This window comes from Schistocerca serialis, chromosome 4, assembly GCF_023864345.2.
Source record: "Schistocerca serialis cubense isolate TAMUIC-IGC-003099 chromosome 4, iqSchSeri2.2, whole genome shotgun sequence".
Taxonomy (NCBI): Eukaryota; Metazoa; Arthropoda; class Insecta; order Orthoptera; family Acrididae; genus Schistocerca; species Schistocerca serialis.
This window is the reverse complement of record NC_064641.1, coordinates 720,831,270-720,844,285: the sequence shown is the minus strand read 5'-3', so window position 1 is coordinate 720,844,285 and position 13,016 is coordinate 720,831,270. Positions and strand designations below refer to the sequence as shown.

General features: G+C 46.5%; 1 non-coding gene across 1 annotated transcript; it reads right to left on the bottom strand.

Annotated features, from left to right (window-relative positions):
• Positions 1 to 9,565: 9,565 nt before the first annotated feature.
• On the bottom strand, positions 9,566 to 9,640 carry Trnas-cga (transfer RNA serine (anticodon CGA)). Its single transcript has one exon. It is a non-coding gene; the product is annotated as a tRNA-Ser (tRNA).
• Positions 9,641 to 13,016: the final 3,376 nt, after the last annotated feature.

Genomic DNA, 13,016 nt, shown 5'->3' with positions numbered 1-13,016 from the left:
GAAACCAGATGGCAGTTAGAAGAGTCGAATGACTTCAAAGGGAAGCAATGGTTGAGTAGAGAATGAAACAGGGTTGTAGCCTGTCCCGAGTGGAGTTCAATCTGTACCCTGAACTACCAGTAAAGGAAACCGATGGAAATTTGGAGAATGAATTAAAGGTCATGGAGAAGAAATAAAAAAGCTTCAGGGTTTCCGGATCAAATTGTAAATCTGTCAGAGACAGAAAAGGACTTGGAAGAGGAGTTCAGCGGAATGTTCGATGTCTTGAAAGGAGGATATAAGATCAACAACAACAAATGTAAAAGAATGGCAATGGAATGTAGTCGAATTAAATCTGGGGGTTCTGACGGAATTAGATTAGAAAATTAGACACTGAAAGTACTAGATGAGTTTTGGTGTTTGGCAGTAAAGTAACTGAAGTGGAGAGGATATAAAATGTAGACTGAAATGACCAGAAACTTGTTCCTGAAGAAAATTGTTAATATCTAATGTAAAATTTGAGTGTTAGGAAGTCTTTTTCTGAAGGCATTTGTCTGGAGTGTACCCTTGTACGGAAGTGAAACGCGGACGATAACTGCTTCCGACAAGAAGAGAGAAGAAGTATTTGGAATGCTACGCAACGGAAGAATGCAGTAGATTAGGTAGGTATCGTATTATTAATGAGAAAGTACTGAATAGAATTGGAGAGTGAGAGAGAAGGAATTTGTGGCACAACTTGGCTGACATCAAGGAATCGTAGAATTAGTACTATATAGGCAGACCAAGAGACGAATATAATAACCAGGTACGAATGATTATAGGTTTCAGTAGTTACACGGAGCTGAAGAAGCTTGCACAGCATAGAGTTGCATGGAGGGTAGCATTAAACCAATCATCCGACTGAAGACCACAGCGACAACAAGTATTATTAATGAAAGTTTACGTTTAACATTTGAAAGAGATGGAATGACAAACATCCACAAGCAAAACATGTGGGTCGATGTAAATCCTCGTGCTGATGTCCAGGCTAGGAATTAGCATCGGTTTAAAACTAATGTTTGGTTTGGTTTGGAAATGTAGGTGACTGTCTGGGGTCCATACGTTCGTCCAGCACGTCTTCCCGGTGTTGCCTGAAAGAACTTTTTCAGAACACTCTCAACTAATACTTAGACAACTTACCCTGGCAAACACTAAGAAACGTGTGCTTTGTGCATAAGGGGCTTCGGCAAACTTTTTAAGATGTACTATATGAATATTTACTATGAGTTTTCGAGCTGATGGCACTTTCAAGCTGAGAATGTGTGATTGATGAGCTGAACATCAAGTTTTATTAAAATTTCATTACCAGATAGAAGATTTTTGGCATTTGTTAATGTGGACTTGTTTTCTTGTTTTTGTGTTGTGAGACGACTGCCTGACCTGCGCCTTACCTCACATAATAAACTGCTTTGCATACGCGATTAGCATATCAAACTTCCACCTCTTCATTTTGCTTCCTAAATCATTCTGTGTTTACCGTGCATTACTCGCAGTTTCACGGATGCAGCTCATGAGTGGTTAGTGCGTAGTTGCTAGTGTTGTAGATGGGTGATGATGAATGGATATTGGTATCATCCTCACTGCTGGTGACGCTCAGATTTCTCTATTCACATCATGGCTTGGCAGGCGAGGTTTCCTGTAACCGTGGCAAAGCAACTTTCTCATGCTCTATAAAACCACATGTCAGCCAAGCACTATTTTCCTAGTAACTGTGTTCCCAAGAGGATGGCACTGTGAACCAACTCCTCACGGATGGTCGGGTTGTGACCCCATCCTCGTTTAAAGCTATCAATGGACGGTTTTGTCTGTCCACAGTGAAACTGATTGCTGTGTTCGATCTCGAGGTGCTGCCTCGCTAAGCCACGATTATCGACATACGTGACATCAAAAGCGTCTCCAGCACTCCTTGCGTGGGAACGGGACTGGTAACCGTCCTAGAATTCACAGAATTTCCCATCATGGAGAACCGGTCATGGATATCTTCGTCCGGTCCTTGCTGGCTAGTGAAAGTACGGTTTTCATTGGCTGATGCATGTTAAATCATACCATTGGAGACAGGAAACCAATGTCAAGGTCTGGAGTTGGCGGTGCACCTGGGTGCTTTCTGTGACCAGTCGCGGAGGGTTTTTTATTTGCAAGTGCTGTTTCGAGGTGAGGAGGAATATCTTGAGCACCATACTAGTTAGTCGGTGGCTAGTAAAATGCAGGGTAGTCAGGGCAGGTGTAGTTAAGTGAAGGAGATGGACTTTGGCAAGTTATTCCGGAGGCTGCTTCAACTTCCTCGCAACTTTGACTTGTCAACATCGACAAGATGACGTTTTCGGCATCACTCAGTCGACCCGGTACAACGAGCGTCATGCCCTGTTAGCGGCTCTCTGCCATCAACGGTCGGCGCCAGTACCTTCGGCTACGATCACTGCGGACTGCAAACTGCGATGACCATTTCCAATTTCAGGTTACGTGGCAGAGAAAAATAAGCCTTAACCTCGCTTTACATCTGAGATACTGTTTCCGAGGCTCTGCTTGAGTGACTTGAAATCATCCAAGTTTTTTCCTACAAGGCAATTTTTTCCTTGGGGTTTTTCGGTCGCTAACCAGTCATGAATCGATTAATTGGCGTTGTTATCAGCTGTGGGTCTCACGACTATTCTAATGAATTGTTTACAGTTTAATTTCAATATTCTATTACAGCTGTGTACCCTATTGATGCCAAGCTAATTTGATTCTTTTTTCTACCACGACTGAAATTATTATTTGAGTGCCCGTGATTGTTCTGTAGCCACCATTTCAATCGTCTTTTCCAGTGTAATGCTGGTGGCGATTCATCATTATTAATTGCTCAACATACACTCATCAGCATGACCACCCACCAAATAGCCAGTATGTCACCCTTTGGCATCAATAACAGTGGCGATGCGTCGTGACGTGGAAGCATTGCGGCCTTGGTAAGTCGTTGGAGGGAGTCGGGACCGCATCTCCACACCTAATTCCCGTAAATTCCGGGCAAGGGGGCGATGATCTCTGACGCTACGTTCAGTCATATTCCAGATGAGTTCGATCTGGTTCAGATCTGGCAAGTTGCGAGGCCAGCAAATCAACTGGAACTCGTCACTGTGTTCCTCGAACCATTCCGTTACACTCGTGGCCTTGTGACATGGCGAATTATCTTGTTGAAAAATGCCACTGTTGTCGGGAAGTATGAACGTCATGAAGGTGTGTGCTTGGCCTGCAACCAGTATTCGATACTCCTTGGCCGTCATGGTGTCATGCACGAGACCCACTGTACCCATGGATGCCCATGTGTATGTTCCCCAGAGCATAATGGCACCACCGCCAGCTTGTATCCGTCTCGCAGTACAGGTGTCAAGGAGCTGTTTCCCTGGAAGACGACGGATTCAGGCCCTCCCATCGGCTTGATGAAGAAGGTATAGGGATTCATCAGCCCATGCAACGCTTTGCCACTACGCCAACGTCCGTGGATGATGGTCATGTGCCCATTTCAAAAAAATGATTGAAATGGCTCTGAGCACTATGGGACTTAACATCTGAAGTCATCAGTCCCCTAGAACTTAGAACTACTTAAACCTAACTAACCTAAGGACATCACATACATCTATGCCCGAGGCAGGACTCGAACCTTCGACCGTAGCGGTAGCGCGGTTCCAGACTGAAGCGCCTAGCACCGCTCGGCCACACCGGCCGGAAAGCCCATTTCAGGCATAATTATCGATGTCATGGTGTTAACATTGGCACTTGCGTGGTTCATCGGATGCGGAGCCCCATCGTTACGAGTATTCGGCGAACTGTGCATTCAGACACACTTGGACTCTGCCCAGCATTAAAGTCTGGCGTTAGTGTCGCCACAGTTCACCGCCTGTCCTGTTTCATAAGTCTGCCCAGCCTACGACGTTCGATATCTGTAATGAGGTGTGGCCGCCCATGACGTCTCGACGTGGTTTCACCCTGGGTTCGCCACTTCTTGAAGACATTCACCACAGCACTCCTCGAACACTCGACAAGTCGTTCAGTTTCCGAAATACTTGTGCGGAATCTCCGAGCCATCTCCATCTGCCCTCGGTCAAACTCAGATAGATCGCGCAACTACCCCATTGTACACACGGACAGCACGCTCACTAATACTACATGCATCGTGCGTGTGCCTGACTAGCAGTCATTCTTCGCCAGGTGACGCTGCTATTGCCTGGACGGGTTTTTATCGATAGTAGGCCGGTGGCCACAATGTTGCCGCTGATCAGTGTCCATTTTGTTAAAGAAATCAATAAAATGGTACCTGATCCAACTCTTTCGTCTAGTAGTTATTAGATTACCCTACGTACTGATTACCAGAATTGTCGAACCATAAGGTACTGGACGAAGCCTCCTGATAGTTTCAGGTACTAGATTTCAGCGTTTCTTAAGCGTAAGAGTTAGTATATCGTCGTAATCCACGTCCTTCATGGGAGTATTTTATCATCTCACAGGACAAGGTATGGAAAATTAGCAAGATTTGGTTATTTCCATACCCATAGTGAATTCTTCAGTTGCTGTCTGTGCTCACAGAACACCGAATTCTGGCTGTGTTAGGAACATGTCGCCGACGTTTGTAAAACTATTTTTGAACCACCCTGTATAAACAGTTGTATATGTTAATCCAGTCCTCTTTTTCTGCAGACAGATCATCTAGATGAGTTGGAAATGACTGTCAGGTGTTGGTAGATATCGATTGTTATTTGTATCCATGCCGGCTGGTTTACTTGGACCTGCTGTGCATTGTACAGTAGACACGTTGATAACGACGGTCATGACATTCCGATATCTGTTGACGTAGAAGAGGAAACAGAGAAGAAGTGGAATTTAATGTTAATCCAGCACTTCCAGTCAAAATCAGACACATCTTGCCTTTTGGCAAGACACGTCATCATACACAGAATTATCAAGATACAGTTGTGAGCAGTGTCAAAGTCTCCATATCGAGTACCTGTAGTGGCAGAGATTTATCTTCTGTGGAAGGATAATACTGGAGCGAACTCAGTGTTTTGAGCACAATTAAGAAACTACTTAAAAGTAATATGCCTTGCCGCAATGGTAACACCGGTTCCAGTCAGATCACAGAAGTTAAGCGCTGTCGGACTGGGCTAGCCCTAGGTTGGGTGATCATCCGGTCTGCCGAACACTGTTGGCAAGCGCGATGCACTCAGCCCTTGTGAGGCAAACTGAGGAGCTACTTGATTGAGAAGTAGCGGCTCCAGTCTTGGAAACTGACACACGGCCGGGAGAGCGGTGTGCTGGCCACATGCCCCTCCATATCCGCATCCAGTGACGCCTGTGGGCTGAGGATGACACGGCCGGTGGGTACCGTTGGGCCTTCATGACCTGTTCGGACGCATTTTAGTTTAATTTAAAATTAGTATAGCGGCCATGATTCTGAAAGTCGATACGAATGGTTGGGAGAGCATTGTGATTATGACTGACGTCTAACGACACCATTATTACGCTATCGGAATAGTTTGTCGCGTTCAATGCGTAGTTGCAGAGCTGTTCATATGCTTATGAGTGAAGGTTGTCTCCGAGGATACACGTGTATCACCAAGATATTCTTTCACCTGGAACCACCTCCCGCCAGAACTAACATACAGTGTAAGGAAACTTATAGTGGTCCTGTTAATGGGTAGTTAGCACAACGCTGGCCATTAAATTTACAACGTCAAGAACTTTCACAAGTAACGAAAATTACTTATTGCGCATATACAATATAGTAGGAATAATAGGCACAAAATTTTATGCACGGTGTGCCACTTCTGGGTACCAGTGACTAACCCGGCTGAGTTGAGTCGAACTGATACAGTACTTCAATGGATTGGAAATAATAGCCCATAATTTGCAAAATACAGGTTTATCAAAACTTGCCCTGGTTTTGACAATTTTAAAACTGTCTTGTTCAGAAGGTATTGTACGTAGAATCACATTATCCATATTCAATGTTGGCTCTGTCTAGTATACGTGCGTGTCGTCCACTTAATCACGATTTATAATACATTATTTAAAACTAGCAGCTCTCTATTATACAACCTCAGATTAAAACTTTTTTAAATATCTACAGAAGAGAGCAACTACTCTTACGTCATATATTTTAAATGGTGGTTAAGTGGATGACACGCACATGTAATAGGCAGAGTCAACGACTCGCATATTGGATATAAATAATGTGATTCTACGTCCAATACTTTCTGAAAAAGAAAACATGGTTAACGTTTATTTAATAAACCTGTAGTTTCCAAATAACTGAATGTTATCTCCAATCCATTCAAGCTCTTGCGTGCACAGTTGCCGAAGCACTGCCGCGTTGAAAATCTTATAAACAGGTACGTCATACCATGCTGTTTCAGCTCTTTGCCAAAGTTCTTCAAGCATAGTGACTGCAGAGTGATTGAATGCCAATCTCTCATCGAACCATGACCTTTTTCAAAAGTAAATGGTTCAAATGGCTCTAAGCACTATGGGAGTTAACATCTGAGGTCATCAGTCCCCTAGACTTAGAACTACTTAAGTGTAACTAACCTAAGGACATCACACACATCCATTCCCGAGGCAAGATTCGAACCTGAGTCAGTAGCAGCATCGCAGTTCCGGACTGAAGTGCCTAGAACCGCTCTGCCACAGCGGCCGGCATGACCTTTTTCTTAATGGGCCAGAGATCAGGAAAAAGCGCTGGCCAGGGTAACGCCCCAACACCCTCTGTATCGAAGTAGGCTAGGACAGCACAGACTGCACACTGGCTTCTATTATCTTGAAAGATAATGCCACCTTGAAAATAGGACACAGCCACTAGGCATATGGCGTCAGAAATGCAATAGTTGCTGTGGAAATTACCGACTATATTAATCAGAGATGATAGTGTTGTCTGCACAACGGCATTCCATGCCATCATGCACAGGTGCTGGGCTCATGCACACATCAAAACACTCATCGTGACGCTGCACGCAGACCTATGATTTATCTGAAAATACGACGCTGTGAAACCTTCTGTGTCCAGTGTTCTCGCTGGGCGCACTATTGTGGCCGCGGCTCTGTTCGCTGCCACGTCAGGGGAAGTCATCACTAAAGTGGTCGCCTTACTGACTGTCCGTAGTTCTCCAGACGTCGACGCAGTGTTGTTGTTCATACTTGTCTCGCTGTTAAGAAGCTAGTTTCCTGACTTGAGCTACGTGTCGTGGCTGTACAATCTGCCCTCTCGGGCGCTAATCGCGTGGAATAAGTTAAATCCTGCATGGCATTGAATATAGTCCTCTTGAACTCATTGACTCCATAGTTGCAGACATTTTTCTGAGCAGTAAACCACAGGCCGCGTTCCTGTGACTGCTGAATTCCAACAGGAGCTGATACATGTTTTTCCACCTCAGACAAAGTATAATGCGATCTTCTGCCCAACAAACAAGATTGAAATGCGATTTCTAGATGTGGAATCTGCAACGTTGTCTTTCGTTACATATTATGTAGATGGCGTTACACCTATCTACAGCCGGCCGAAGTGGCCGTGCGGTTAAAGGCGCTGCAGTCTGGAACCGCAAGACCGCTACGGTCGCAGGTTCGAGTCCTGCCTCGGCCATGGATGTTTGTGATGTCCTTAGGTTAGTTGGGTTTAACTAGTTCTAAGTTCTAGGGGACTAATGACCTCAGCAGTTGAGTCCCATAGTGCTCAGAGCCATTTGAACCATTTGAACCCTATCTACACTACCGGCCATTAAAATTGCTACACCAAGAAGAAATGCAGATGATAAACGGGTTTTCATTCGACAAATATATTATACTACAACTGACATGTGATTACATTTTCACGCAATTTTGGTGCATAGATCCTGAGATGGCGTGTACAGGTACAGCTGCCCATGCAGCTTCAATACCATACCACAGTTCATTAAGAGTAGTGACTGGCGTGTTGCGACGAGCCAGTTGCTCGACCACCATTGACCAGACGTTTTCAACTGGTGAGAGATCTGGAGAATGTGCTGACCAGGGCAGCAGTCGAACATTTTCTGTATCCAGAAAGGCCCGTGCAGGACCTGCATCATGCGGTCGTGCATTATCCTGCTGAAATGTAGAGTTTCGCAGGGATCGAATGAAGGGTAGAGCCACTGTTCAAAGTGCCGTCAATGCGAACAAGAGGTGACCGAGACGTGTAGCCAATGGCACCCCATACCATCACGCTGGGTGATACGCCAGTATGGCGATGACGAATACACGCTTCCAATGCGCGTTAACCGCGATGTTGTCAAACACCGATGCGACCATCATGATGCTGTAAACAGAACCAGGATTCAGCCGAAAAAATGACGTTATGCCATTCGTGAACCCAGGTTCGTCGTTGAGTACACCATCGCAGGCGCTCCTGTCTGTGATGTAGTGTCAAGGGTAACCGCAGCCATGGTCTCCGAGCTGATAGTCCATGCTGCTGCAAACGTCATCGAATGGTTCGTGCAGATGATTGTTGTCTTGCAAACGTCCCCATCTGTTGACTCAGGGATCTAGACATGGGTGCAGATCCGTTACAGCCATGCGGAGAAGATGCCTTTCATCTCGACTGCTAGCGATACGCGGCCGTTGGGATCCAGCCGGCATTCCATATTACCCTCCTGAACCCACCGATTCCATATTCTGCTGACAGTCATTGGATCTCGACCAACGCGAGCAGCAGTGTTGCGATACGATAAACCGCAGTCGCCATAGGCTACAATCCGGACTTTATCAAAGTCGGAAACGTGATGGTGCGCATTTCTCCTCCTTACACGAGGCATCACAACAGCGTTTCACCAGGCAACGCCGGTCACCTGCTGTTTGTGTATGAGAAATCGGTTGTAGGTGTGGCCACCGGCGCCAACCTTGTGTCAATGCTCTGAAAAGCTAATCATTTGCATATCACAGCATATTCTTCCTGTCTGTTAAATTTCGCGTCTGTAGCGCACCATCTTCGTGGTGTAGCAATTTTAATGGCCAGTAGTGTATATTGTGTGGTTGCACTGAAAAACTAATCGCGACCAGCAGAGTAGTCATAAAGTAGCTGGAACTCTGCCCCGAGAGCGCCACTGGTGTCAGCGCGGCACCTCTGTCCTGCAGCGGAATGGCTGCTGCGGCTGGCGGTGACCCGTGCCGCCTGTGCCAATTAGCACGGCGGTGCCAGCCGGCGAGTGTGCGCAGCATCTGGTGGCCAGCAGTCTGCTCGGGTTTCACTTAAACACACTGTTTGCGCAGGGGGCGGGGCTGCGACGAACCACAAATCAAAACCGTGCGCCGCCCGCCGGCTGACGCTAATGGAGGCTGATTTATAGGGGTGGCCGTCGCGAGGCAAGGCGAGGCGAGGTCCCGGGTCGCGGTCGCGGGTCGCGAGTTCCGCTTCCTGCGGCCGGAAGCGGCCCCCGCTCTCCACGCCTCATTACTGCCGTATCCTCTGGCATGCCTACCTGCCGCTGCCACGCAGTCTACTCTGACCTCAAAGAAGCTCGGGCTTAAGGAGCGGAAGACAGTATGAAACTTCCTGGCAGATTAAAACTGTTTGCCCGACCGAGACTCGAACTCGGGACCTTTGCCTTTCGCGGGCAAGTGCTCTACCAACTGAGCTACCGAAGCACGACTCACGCCCGGTACTCACAGCTTTACTTCTGCCAGTACCTCGTCTCATTCCGGAAGACAGTATGTTCGCCGGCCGCGGTGGTCGTGCGGTTCTAGGCGCTCCAGTCCGGAGCCGCGCTGCTGCTACGGTCGCAGGTTCGAATCCTGCCTCGGGCATGGATGTGTGTGATGTCCTTAGGTTAGTTAGGTTTAATTAGTTCTAAGTTCTAGGGGACTGATGACCACAGCCGTTGAGTCCCATAGTGCTCGGAGCCATTTGAACCATTTTTGAACAGTATGTTCGCTATTAGACTACAGCGTCTGGAAACACGGACTGTTCAACGGAGAGACACATTTCTACATCTACATCTACGTAAATACTCCGCAACCCACAGTAAGTTGCGTGGCAGAGGCTATCCAGTACCACTATTGATACACTGAAGATCCAAAGAAACTGATACAACTGCCTAACATCGTGTAGAGCCCCACCAGGACGCTGAAGTGCCGCAACACGACATGGCATGGACTCGATTCATGTCTGAAGTAGTGCTGGAGGGAACTGACATCATGAATCCACCAGGGCTGTCCATAAATCCGTAACAGTACGAGGGGATAGAGACCTCTTCTGAACAAAACGCTGCAAGGCATCTGGGATATGCACAATGATGTTCATGTCTGGGGACTTTGGTACCAGTGGAAGTGTTTAAACTCAGAAGAGTGACCCTGGACCCACTCTGTAGCAATTCTGGACGTGTGGAGTGTAGCATTGTTCTGATGGAATTGCTCATTCATGAAGGATGGACATGAATGGATGCAGGTGCTCAGACAGGATGCTTACGTACGCGTCACCTGCCAAAGTCGTATATAGAGGTATCAGGGGTTTCATATCACCCCAACTGCACACGCCCCAAACCATTAGGAGAGGCTCCACCAGCTTGAACAGTCCACTGCTGACGAGCAGGGTCCATGGATTCACGAGGGTGTCTCCATACCCGTCCACGTCCATCCGTTCGATACCATTTGAAACGAGATTCGCCCGACCAGACAGCATCCTCCAGTCATCAACAGTCCAATGTCGATGTTGATGGGCCTAGGCGAGCCGTAAAGCTATATGTCGTGCAGTTATCAAGGGTACACGAGTAGGTCTTCGACTCCGTAAGTTGAATGGTTCGCACATTGGCACTTGTTGATGTCCCATCACTGAAATCTGCAGAAAGTTGTGCAAAGTTTGCACTTCAGTGTTGCTGAATGATTCTCTTCAGTCGTCGTTGATCCCGTTTTTGCAGGATCTTTTTCCGGCCGCAGCAGTGTAGAAGATTTGATGTTTTATCGGATTTCTGATATTCACGGTACACTCGTGAAATAGTCGAACGGTAAAATCCCCACTTCATTCCGACCTCGGAAATGCTGTGTCCCATCGCTCGTGCGCCGACTGTAACGCCACGTTCAAACTCACTTAAATCTTTGTACCTGCCAGTGTGGTAGCAGTAATCGGTCTAACAACTGCGCCAGACACTTAATGTGTTATAAAGGCGCGCCGATCGCTACTCCGAATTCTGCCTGCTTACATATCCCTGTACTTGAATCCGCATTCCTACACCAGTTTCCGTGGCGCTTCTGTATCTCTTATCTTCGATGTCCTTGCGCAGAAAGTATGTTGGTGGCAGCAGAATCGTTCTGCAGTCCACTTCATATGCCAGTTCTACAATTTTCTCAATAGTGTTCCTCCTAAAGATCGTCGCCTTCCCTCGAACGATTCCCATTTGAGGTCCAGATTCATCTCCGTAACTCTTTCGTATTGTTCGAACCTACCGGTAACAAATCTAGCAGCTGGCCACTGAATTGCTTTGTCCTCTATCTTTAATCCAACCTCATGCGGACCCCCTATATCGAGCAGTACTCAAGAATAGGTCGCACTAGCGTCCTAAGTGTGGTGTCCTTTACGCATGAACCACATTTTCCCAAAATTCTCCCAATAAACTGAAGTCCCAGCATTCGCCTTTCCTACCACAGTTCTCGCAGGCTCGTTCCATTCCATGTCGCTTTGCGACGTTATGCCCAGACATTTAAACGACTTGACTGTGTCAAGCAGGACGCTAATAACATCGTAACCGAACATTACCGGTTTGTTCTTCCTACTCATCCTCATTAACTTAGATTTTTCCACATTTATAGCTAGCTGCCACTCATCACGCCAACTGGAAATTTTGCCTACGTCATCTTGTATTATTATACAGTTACTCAACTTCGACACCTTCCCGTACACCACAGCATTATGAACGAAGAGCCGCAGTTTGCATCCCACCATGTCCGCCAAATCATTTACGTATATAGAGAACAACAGCGATTGAAGATGATGGGTACGAAACTCATCGAAACGTTTCGACAAGACGACACCACTCCTCAGCTGGTCACTAGAGAAAATTTCATCACTGGAATACGCCGAGAAAGCCTGCAGTCATATGTGACAACCTATTCCGTATACTCGTACCTTCGTTACCACTCTGCATTTGGGTACCGTGCGAAAACGTTTTCGGAAATCTAGAAATATGGAATCTGCATTTTCCCCTTTATGCATAGTTCGCAGTATATCATATGAGAAAAGGACAAGCAGCTTCAGGCGAGGGATGCTTTCTAAAACCGTACTGATTCGTGGCCATAAGCTTTCCATTCTCCAGGAAATTTATTATATTCTAACTTAGAATATGTTCTGAAATTCTAAAACTAACCATTGTTAAGGATACCGGTTTTCAATTTTGCAGGTTCGCTTTTTTACTCTTCTTATGTATAGGAGACACCTGCGCTTTTTACCAGTCGTTCGGGACTTCGCACTGGGTGACAGATTCGAGATAAATGCAAACCTAAGTAAGGGGCCAATGCCGTAGAGTACAGTTTCTAAAACCGAACTGGGATTCCATCCGGACCTAGCAACTTACTTGTTTTCAACTCTTTCACTTGTTTCACTACGCGAGGGACCCTTATTGCTATGTCGTTCACACGGGACTCTTCGATGGTCAAACGGCGGTATGTTTGTACGATTCTTCTGCGTGGATGATTTCTGCAACGTGGAATTTAAAATTTCTGCTTCCGTTCTTACATCTTCAACTCCAAACCAGAGTCGTTAACGAGTGACTGGATGAAAACCTTAGACCTCTTAGCGATTTTACACAGCAACAGAATTTTCTCGGTTTGTCGGCCAGATATTTTGCGGAGGTGTGACAGTGGAAGTTGTCGTATGATTCACCCACAGATCTTTTCGACGCAGGAATATCTACTATCGTTTGCCTGTCGTCATTTACGCGTTCTCTTTTGAACCGAGAATGCAACAGGCTTTGCTTTTACCGTACTTCCCGAATTTCTTGCTAAACCACGATGGGTCTTTTCCGTCCTTAATC